The sequence below is a fragment of the Apus apus genome, chromosome 4 (assembly GCF_020740795.1).
Source record: "Apus apus isolate bApuApu2 chromosome 4, bApuApu2.pri.cur, whole genome shotgun sequence".
Lineage (NCBI taxonomy): Eukaryota > Metazoa > Chordata > Aves > Apodiformes > Apodidae > Apus > Apus apus.
In genome coordinates, this window is record NC_067285.1 from 63,626,590 (window position 1) to 63,636,277 (window position 9,688).

Genomic DNA, 9,688 nt, shown 5'->3' on the forward strand with positions numbered 1-9,688 from the left:
ACAAATCACATTTATAATGGAATCAATAGGGTAATTTTGTGATAGCCTAATTTTCATATTATAAAATTACTACTAAATAAGCATGATATTACTCTCTGATCTAATTAATGTCCAAGAATTTTACATTGTAACTACTATGTTTTGAAAGCAGGTGCTATTGTAATTTTCTAAGTAACTGTAGTGTCCTACTAATAGCATGTATTATTGTTGAATTTTAAAATTTGCTGTTGTTTAGAATGCTTTTCATTGTTGCAGATTGTAGCTAATTAGTTTGTGAAAAGAATTAAAACTGGAATGTAAAGAAAAAATGGCAAGATTTCTAAGCATTGGATCCAGTTTCAACATGGTAAATTTGTGCATGACAAAACAGAGCAACAGACACTGCTTTTATTTATTCAAGAAAAATACCATGCTTTGATCTCTCAGACACAAGTTTATCATTTAATATTTTTTTTCTGACTACAAGTGCTGAGTAGTGGGAAATGTTACCCATGAGTTGGGTATGAAACAAAGCTGAAGAAACCCCAACTCAAGAAAGGTGTATTCAATGCTAACTTCCTAGATATCCACAGGTAAAAGTTACTGTCTACTTACATTGTATGTTTTTTCCAAGCTGGAACTGTCTTTTAATGCAATGGTTAACACCAGTCCACAGTAGTGGTTTCTACATCTACTATAACATTTGCAGAAATAGCACGAGATGAAGTTACAAATATCCACTAAGTCACTGATTTCAACTGCCTTTATTTAGAGCATAGAAAGTAACAAGTTGTATGACATGAAACTATTGTAAGTAACAGCAGTCAAGTGATACTCATGATGCACAAGAAAGTACACAGTAAATAGAAAGCTGCAAGGAGTTTTAAATTTTAACCCATTACATGAATCATTCAATCTTTCCATCCACGTTACGTACCGCTCATGAGGATCCAGACAGATCTGATTGCTGGCCATATACAGACTTGCACAGTTTTGGAACTTTATTGTCTTCCAGGGAGTTGCTAATTCACAACAGCTTTACACGAATCAGAAAAAGTGTTCCTAGGATTCACTAGTATGTTCACAAAAGACCAGATATGTTACTCATTTGTGGCAGGTTCTGCCTGGTTTGTTGCAATAATTGTCCTCTGGGACAAAGCTGCAGTGATGGAGAACAGATACATCCTCCTCTACGCTAAAGGACCTACAGAGGGCAAAGCTGACATAATCTGGGAAGTACATGCTGCTAAAGAAACAGATTGTTAAGTAAAACCACTATTAAAACCCTGTAAGCCTTTCTCTTTATGATCAGAATTTCAGGGAAAAGAAGCTATATATATGTCAATATATTTTCAGCAGGGGACCACTTACCATTCCCTTTTAAACTGCGTTGATTTTGCTAACAGTGAAGACTATATATCCTTTAGCAGGTAACTAAGGGTGTATTTGTTCCATCAGTACTTTACTTCCTTGGTGTACTAGCTGTCACTCAAAGGTACTTCCTTCATTTTGGAAGGCAAAGGTGAGAATGCCACAAGACTAATTCCAGTGACGCAATGTGCTTTTGTTGGCAGTGGCTAATTATAGGACAGAAAAACTACCAGCTTCCCCTGCGGAGGACAGAGTACATGATCTCTGCAATATGACTACACTCTGCTCTGAAGTTCTTCCTGTGTCACGATGCCCACTGACACTGCAGTAAAACAGCAGTTTATCACTCCTTCTGAAGCTGCTGTGTAACAGCAGCGCTGCAGAGATTTCTCACCCTGTCTCCCCTTTTCAAGGTTAGCCAGGCAAGGCATTGACAGTAACCCATACTACTTTTCTGTCATCTCACCAGAATAAAGGAGCAAAAAAAAACAATCCCCAAAACACCATCCCTCTTCAATTTCAGACAACAAATATATGTATAACCAATGGAGATGAAATCAGGGAAAGAGTGGCTGTCTTGGTTCCAAGGCAATGACATTTACAGCAGGTAAATAAGATTAATATGGCCTCTTTTATGCCTATCTTACTAATGTTTTTTTCTTTTCTGTTTTTTCCAGGCACTCCCTGCCCTCTGGACTGCAGGTCAGCTGCAGCACAGCACACTTCCAGATCTAGGTAGTTGGCTATTCCCTAGAAGATTTGTAAGCTACTTCCCCAGTTACTTTTTAAGATATTGCCAGAATTTCACAGAAATTCTGTACTTTGCTACAGTACAGGGAGCTGTAAGGTCTGTAAATACTTTTTTTTTAATCAGGTGTTTTTTTCCCTTTGAATCAGCAGATAAAGCAACCAATGCAAAAAGTAAGATATAAACATACCACCTCAAAGTTTGAAAAACTTACTTTACAGGAAATGTAAGCCTCATTACTGTGAAAAGCAAAAAGGAAATGAAAAACGAATACATGGTAATTAAGAGGCATAATCTTGAACAACATGCTGGGAGGGTGCTTTTGGAAATTAGGAAAAGATCGTAGTGGGTTTTTTTAGAGCAGAAAGCCTTCATTGAAAATTAGTCGTGTCATAGTTGTCTATAGTTAATTTATTAAGATGCTTGAGAATGTTTTAAGCTCCTTCCCCAAGAGGAATTAAATTATTTTTGTTCTGCTTTTTTACACTTTTATGTGAGTTATTTTGACAGCTTCAGGGACAGAAATTTTATAATTATTCAGTAAGTGGATGCTGCAAATAGTCCCTCAAATTGCCTGTCCAATATGATTTGATACTGTCAAATATCCTGAACGATTTAAGGGTAAGCATATAATTTAGGCTCCTAAGTACCTGAGTCCTCCATGCCTAACTGCAGCAGTGCCCGTTTTTCTAATATGGGAGCTAAACAGAGATCTTAAAATCATTTAATGTAGGCCACCAAATAGTCAGGAAAGACCAAGAAATTATCTTTTTCCTGTTCACCTGAATTTAAATCATTATTACTGAGAAAATTAGTGGCTTGCAACTAGCAACTCCTTAAGCCAGTATTTCCCAGTGTTGTTTTTTTTCTTTTTTTAAGATTATGTCCCGTTATCCAAAGAAAAAGAAAAAATTGCAGCCCTTATCTTTATACAAATGAATTAGTATCTATTGCTTGTAAAAGTGATAAATATGTGGAATTGTTCTTGAAAGGCTGAAAAGCATTCTTGACCTTGAAGAATAGAAGTCACCGGGAATGCAGAAGCTAGGTTGCCTTTCCTTTATAATTTGCACAATTCTAAACAAATTGCCAATACCTGACCATGTTTCATGACTGCTGTGTCACAACCCATCCTTTCAGAAATACTACCCTGATCCATCCCCCTAACCATAATGATGAACAGTGTAATAACTAGCTAAATTCAGTATTGGTGATTCAGAGTCATCAAGAAGATTTCCCAAATTCAATATGACGGCAAACAAGAATAATATTTCTTCCTTCTAAGAGATATGTTTGGTTGTAATTACCCAGATGATTGAGCAAGCTCTTTGACATCTTATTGTTAACTGTGACACACCAAAAACTGAAAAGACCAGCCAAATCTTTAAAGGTGAGTTGCAAGTGACTCCTGGTGCCACATGATAACTGGCTAGTTAAATCCTTCACCTAAATACACAGCACGTACTCCTGTCAGTTCAAAGACAAAACAAACAAAAAAACCCTGAAGTATTTCTGTAGATTTTTTTACTTACTTAAATAATTATTTTAAATTAAGTCAATATGGCATCAAACAATCAAAACACTTAAATCTAGAAGACTATGTAATGATTTCTCCAGGGAAACATTATTTTATATAAAACGGAATGGGAAAAAAAAAGAGAATGTTCTACAAGGAAAAAAAGCCTCTAAATGAAGAGTGACAGAAAGTCAACCTAATACCTCTGCTGAACTGTAATGTTTAGCTACAAATACATGAATGATTCACCAGCAGGATTGCCCTGGAATGGGGAATGGCCAAGAAAGGTAGTTTGCTGTGGGCCATTTGGGAAGTCAATGGTACTAAGGCTGCTAACTCACAGAGGGTCCCTGCCTCAGGTCTTCTGGAAACACTACCTGATCTCTGTGGGAAAACCTCCTAAGATAACAGGCAGTTTATACTTCAGTATAAAGCGCACCATCAGTGTTCTGATTAGCTTAGACTAATGAATCCCCTCTAACTTTAATCAAACAGTGGAAATTGTACTTAGCATGTAGCCAGCCAGGTGAACGGAAGCCTGTGCTTCAAATAAATCAACATGTTGTGAAGTCTGAACAGCCTTGCCTATACTAGGGAGCCTGTGAAATATGTTAGCTGGCCTGTTTGAATAATTAACTTTAATCCTTAACGTTTTATCTAGATAAGCAACTTTTATAGTGCATTAGGTACACCGGTCAAATAATTTGTTAAACCCAAACACTCCCCAAGGTTGTGGTTTGCTTCATATATTTGCATCCTGGAACGAGTATCGAAGGAGCAACCGAATGATGATGGTCCAAATCTGACTAGTAGTCAAAAACACCAAAGTAATAAAAATAGATGTATCTTGAAAGTGCTTCAGAGAATCCTCTGATGTCTCCTTTAGTAAAAACAGTAGGCCAAATTAAGACTGCTGAAAACTGCTGTAAGATCTTGGTCATTTTCAGTAACAGTGGAACTCCTACAGACTTAGCATGCAGTCTAAAGGCAGCCTGAGGGGTCAAAAAGCAGGTATAGCAAGGAAAAGCAGCCACCTCCAAAGGGATTGGGTAAAGTAGGTCACCATTAAACACCTTTTTGAAGAGATCTCCAACTCGTGTACCCTGGCATACTGAAATTGGTAAAACTCGTTATTTGATCCAGAGAGGGACTTCACCTGCTGAATTTAGCCTGTGTTTATCTTATTTTAGCAACTGTGACTAATTGCTCAGGTCTTCACACCCCTATTTTAAGATGCTGTTTTGACATGTATGCATATATTATCTGTGTTTATTCAGGAATGTAAAGAATTCCTACGAAAGAAGAAAACAAACATAGTTAGCAACTGCACGACAACAAGCCTTTTCATTTTTCAAAACTGGCATCATAATTACGCTGTGCATGTGCTCATCTGAGTTCCATGCTTCAATATCCATATGACTGTATCAGCACAGAAAATGAAAGTCCTTGTTGACACAAACTGCTGCTGACTTGAACATATTTTTCATTTAGATCAAACGGTAGTTTTGCTGGGGAAAAAATTAATACTCTGTATGGATGTTAATATCCTGTAGCAATATTCAGAGATTTTTGTCTTTTAAGTCTGCAAAGATAACATAATGAATTTTATGTTGTCAAAACTTTATTCTTGCAAAATAGCTCCTATGTCCTGTAAGGATTTCAAGATAAGAGAAAAAATTTTCTTAACTGGAACAAAACTACGTTGTCACTATGAGGTTAAAAAAGTGCTGAACAATGAAGTGCTAAGGAAAATCCTGAAGACCGGAAGATTTTGTAGCAAACTTTGGTCTGTTGATCTTTGTGTAAGTTACTAAAGTAATAATTTATATTCTTTTGCACCTGGGAAGGAACAACAAAATACACCAGTATAGGCTAGGAGGTGATCTGCTAGAGAGCAGCTCCGTGGAGGAGGACCTTGGAGTTCTGGTGGACATGTTATCCATGGGACAACAATGTGCCCTTGTGGCCAAGAAGCCCAGTGGTATCTTGGGGTGCATTAAGAGGAGTGTCTCCAGAAGATCAAGGGAGGTTCTCCTCCCCCTCTACTCGGCCCTGGTGAGACCTCACATGGAGTATTGTGTCCAGTTCTGGGCTCCCCAATTTAAGAGGGACAGAGATATACTTGAGAGAGTCCAGTGGAGAGCTAAGAGGATGATTAAGGGAGTGGAACACCTGCCTTACATGGAAAGGCCAAGAGACCTGGGGCTTTTCAGTCTGGAGAGAAGACTGAGGGGGGGATCTAATTCATGTCTATATATACATGAGGGCCTTGCCATCCTTGAAGGGGAGAAGCTCCCAGCTACACATGAAGGGCTGCTGGTCTTTAGAATTTAAAACATGGATCAGGTAGAACCCAATGATACCCCCAAACCTGTTTTTCTTCCACTGTCACGTACTTGCACTTGGTTTGGCAAATTCAGCCTTTTTGTTTATTGTGTTAAAAAAAGCTAATGGGACAATCTTAGTTTATCACCTTTCTTCTGTGATCTTATTCTTTGTGGTCTCCAGTAACTAAAAAGGGTCCCAAATAGGTGAGCTTTGCTCTGATTAAAGAGGGATTTGACTGCAAGCTTGATTTATGATAATTAAAGGAAAAACAAGTTGGACAGGATGCTGAAGAGAAAATTGAGACCTGGTATTAAATGCAAACACAGGGAAGCTGTTGCTGTTAATCATCTTAGTGCTTTGTTTTCCAGCATCAGAAACTGTTGTTTTGTCTCCTCCAAACAAGAACTAATAATGGTCTACTGCACGGATTATTCAGGATGTCTTGCTTTTGTTGGAAGTAAATCTTTTTTTTCCCAGAAAGGAAGATATTTTTTGAAACATTCTGCATCTGGTTTCTCCCTTTCCTCTCGGATACATGAAGTGCCATGTATGCAATGCTGCTTGGTGTCCAGGGTGCTTGGTTGCTCCACCTGTTTTGAAGACAGGTAGAATAGCATGCTCAAAATGTAAAAATGGCTGGTCTCACGCAAGCCAAAGTGAAAAACTGACATTGATGTGCAAGCAAACTACACTAACCTTTAAACTAAGGCTGGGATGCTTTTCCTTCAAGTCCACTCTACGCTGAGATGTGCTATAACAATACATGAAAGCAATCTCCATTCGTGCTTGCTCTGCTGAACCATCACAAAGCAGCTGAAACGGACTGGCAAATTCAGCCTTTGGAGGTTATTGACCACTTGGCTGCACAGGGCTCTGGCACACTGTACTTGAAAAAGCAAATGAAATTCAAAGATGGAGTTCAAGTGAGCCAGTCTGTTCTTAGTATTTTTGTGCAAACTGTTTATTACTGTGCCACATCTACCAAGCTATTTTGCATAATAAGCCTCTGAAAATCTAACCTGACTCTACTACATAGTAATACCTCTCTTCAGGCATTTCTGAGGATTAGCTTCAGAAATCAAATTAAGGTGAAACAAACCCAAATAAGACTGTGGTAGTTCCACAGTAAGTTGCAACACCCATATTCAGTAACCACCACCTGTGCCTCTTGCATTTTGTCTTCTTAGATGAGGTATCTGTGCAAGTAGCGTTATGGTACACCTGATGCTTATGGTAAAGGTGAGAAGTTTTGTGAATGGCACAGCAATATATTACGGTCACAAGGTTACTTGCCTGAGTATTCTTACTTAAGTAAAAAATCAATTTATTTCCAAACACTGCAGGGAAAAAAGATGATTTTTACCTCACAATTTGAGGAAGAGAGATGACGGTGAGAAGTACAATGTCCCCCAAGCAGGACTGTGCACTGTGACTTGCAGGAATGGCCACAGAACTGTGAGCATGCATCTTATTTTTCATTCCTTCACAAGTCATTACTTTTTTTCTTTTTCTCAAGTGTATTCAAAGGTAAGTATTTAAATTGACACATTTGTTTTTTAAAAAAATTACCAGTGAGTATAATAAAGAGTTTGTTTAAATGGGTATACTAAAACAAAATATGCAAACCCATCTCTGAGCCATGGCCATAACAAGAGCTATCCGATACATTTTAAATTCTATTTGGGGTCAAATGCTAATAGATATATTGATTTTAACAGGTAACTGTTGGAAGGCGCACAAACAAAACTTGATTTACCAGATCTTGTTGTTTTAAATTAGCAGGGAAAATTACACAGTGTCAACAATGTATTTGCTCTGTTTTTCATTCCTTTCATTATACAGTAAAATGCAAATTGCAAGCCAGATCAAAACTCTTAAAATGGAGTCATATTAGAGGTAATTAATCCAAAATAATAATTAAAAAAATAGAACAGGAATACTGTCAAGTAGCTACATCTCTCGGTATGATAAACAATAATGAAGTTCAGGAAGTTTGGAAGCAATTTACAGGCAGAGTGTGTGTGACAGAAAGACACGGTGATGATTTGAAGCAGTCTAATAGCATCCATGATCCAAAGCAGGCAAGGAACAGCAAGGTGTTTTTCAGCAATATTCTTGATTAAGATGGTAAGAACATTAATGAAATTGTTTGAGACTACTCGTCCTCAATATGCTGTTTGGTACAATTAAAATAATAGGCAGAAAATGAAGACTGCAGAAGGAAGTTGCTCTGAGGAGTTTAGGTGATCACAAAAAGGTAACTGGACCTTACAAGACGTTGTTTTCTCTCTAGCCTGTACATTATATGAATGCTAAAAAAACTATGGCAGACCTACTACACTATTTTTAAAATAAAAAAAGAGCATTGCTCCCCTAATTCACTGCAGGCTATTGCCAAGCTTTGTACTGAAAACTTGGTTACACAATCAGCTTTTATGAATATGCTGCCTTCTCCAGACAAGTAATAATTAGCATCCTAGATAGCAGTAGTGTAGTAAAGGCACTACAGTGAAGGCAAACTGCAGCAGCTTTAGCTGATTACGTATCTTTACTCCCAGGACAGCAAATGCCACGTTTATTAATACATTCCCTCATTACAACAGAAAGGCAGTCTGGCAGTCTTTCTCTGCTTGTTTCTCCATGGAGGGGGAACAGGAGTCCTTCCCCACGTACACAACTCTGCAGACATCTGCACCATGTATTATATGTTAAGAAGAAAGGGCCTAGCTGAGAGTGATTTGTGAACCTGTGCTGCGCAAAATAAAAAGCCTCAAAGGAGGTGGAAGTGTAGCAGAAGGTATCACTGCAAATTAAGTAATGACTTTATTACCCTGTCCCTTCAGCCGACAGCCTGCGCCCTCCCTGCAGCCTGCACCCGGCTTGGTTCAGCTGGCCGTGCGGCCCGCTGCTCTCACGCCAGGCCGGCCCCCCTCGCTGACGCGGTTTCTCTCCAGCCGAGAGCAGCGCTGTACGGCCTCACCGGCACCGGTGACCGCTGCGGGCCCCTTCGCCCTGGGCCTCCCGCCGACGCACCCTCCTTGCTCCGCGTCCCGCGGCGGCTCGGGCCGGGCGCGCGCGGGCGCTTCTTCCGAGGCGGAAGGAACCCGCAGCCGCGCCGCAAACCGCCCGGCGCCCCGCCCGGCGCAGCCGCTCGGAGACGCGGAAGGGCGGGCCGGCGGCGGCAGGCGGCTGCGGCACCGAGCGGGGGCGGGCGATGCCGGGCCCCGGGGCGGGCAGGCGGCGGAGCAGCGCGGGCCCCTCCCCGCCCAGCGGCACCGGCTCCTCCCGGCGCTGACGGGACAGCCGGGGCGGCCGCTTGGCGCGCGGAGGGATACCGCACCGCCGCGTCACGGCACGCAGCTAGATCCGGCCGCCACCGCCATTTCGTGGGAGGGCGGCGGCTTGTCGTCAGCGGCGCGCGCCGCCGCGCCCAGGGCTGCCTCGCGCCCGCGGCAGAGCCCCGGGCAGCCCCGCCCGGCGCGGGAGGAGGCGGCGCCGCGGCCCGAGCCGGCAGCCCCGCCACCTTTCTGCCCCGCCACCTTTCTGCCCCGCCACCTTTCTGCCCCGCCACCTTTCTGCCCCTGCCCTCCCGCCCGCCCTGCGCCGCACCGGCGCCGCACCGGCGCCTAGCGCCCGCGAGACCAGCCCCGCGCCAGCAGGGCCGGGCCGGAGCCCCGCGGAGCCCGCCCCGCCCCTTCCCCGCTCGGCCCGCGGGCGCGGGCGTGTCCCGCCCCGCCTCCCGCCCT

General features: G+C 42.0%; 1 long non-coding RNA gene across 2 annotated transcripts; it reads right to left on the reverse strand.

Moving 5' to 3' along the window:
• Nucleotides 1–724: 724 nt before the first annotated feature.
• Nucleotides 725–9,446, reverse strand: LOC127384635 (uncharacterized). Of its 2 annotated transcripts, XR_007889470.1 has the most exons (3): nt 8,773–9,446; nt 6,639–6,823; nt 725–6,532 (listed from the first exon to the last, which is right to left on the reverse strand). It is a non-coding gene; the product is annotated as an uncharacterized LOC127384635 (long non-coding RNA). The 2 variants fall into 2 exon arrangements; XR_007889469.1 differs by having other exon boundaries at nt 6,639–9,446.
• Between the last annotated feature and the right edge of the window lie 242 nt (nt 9,447–9,688).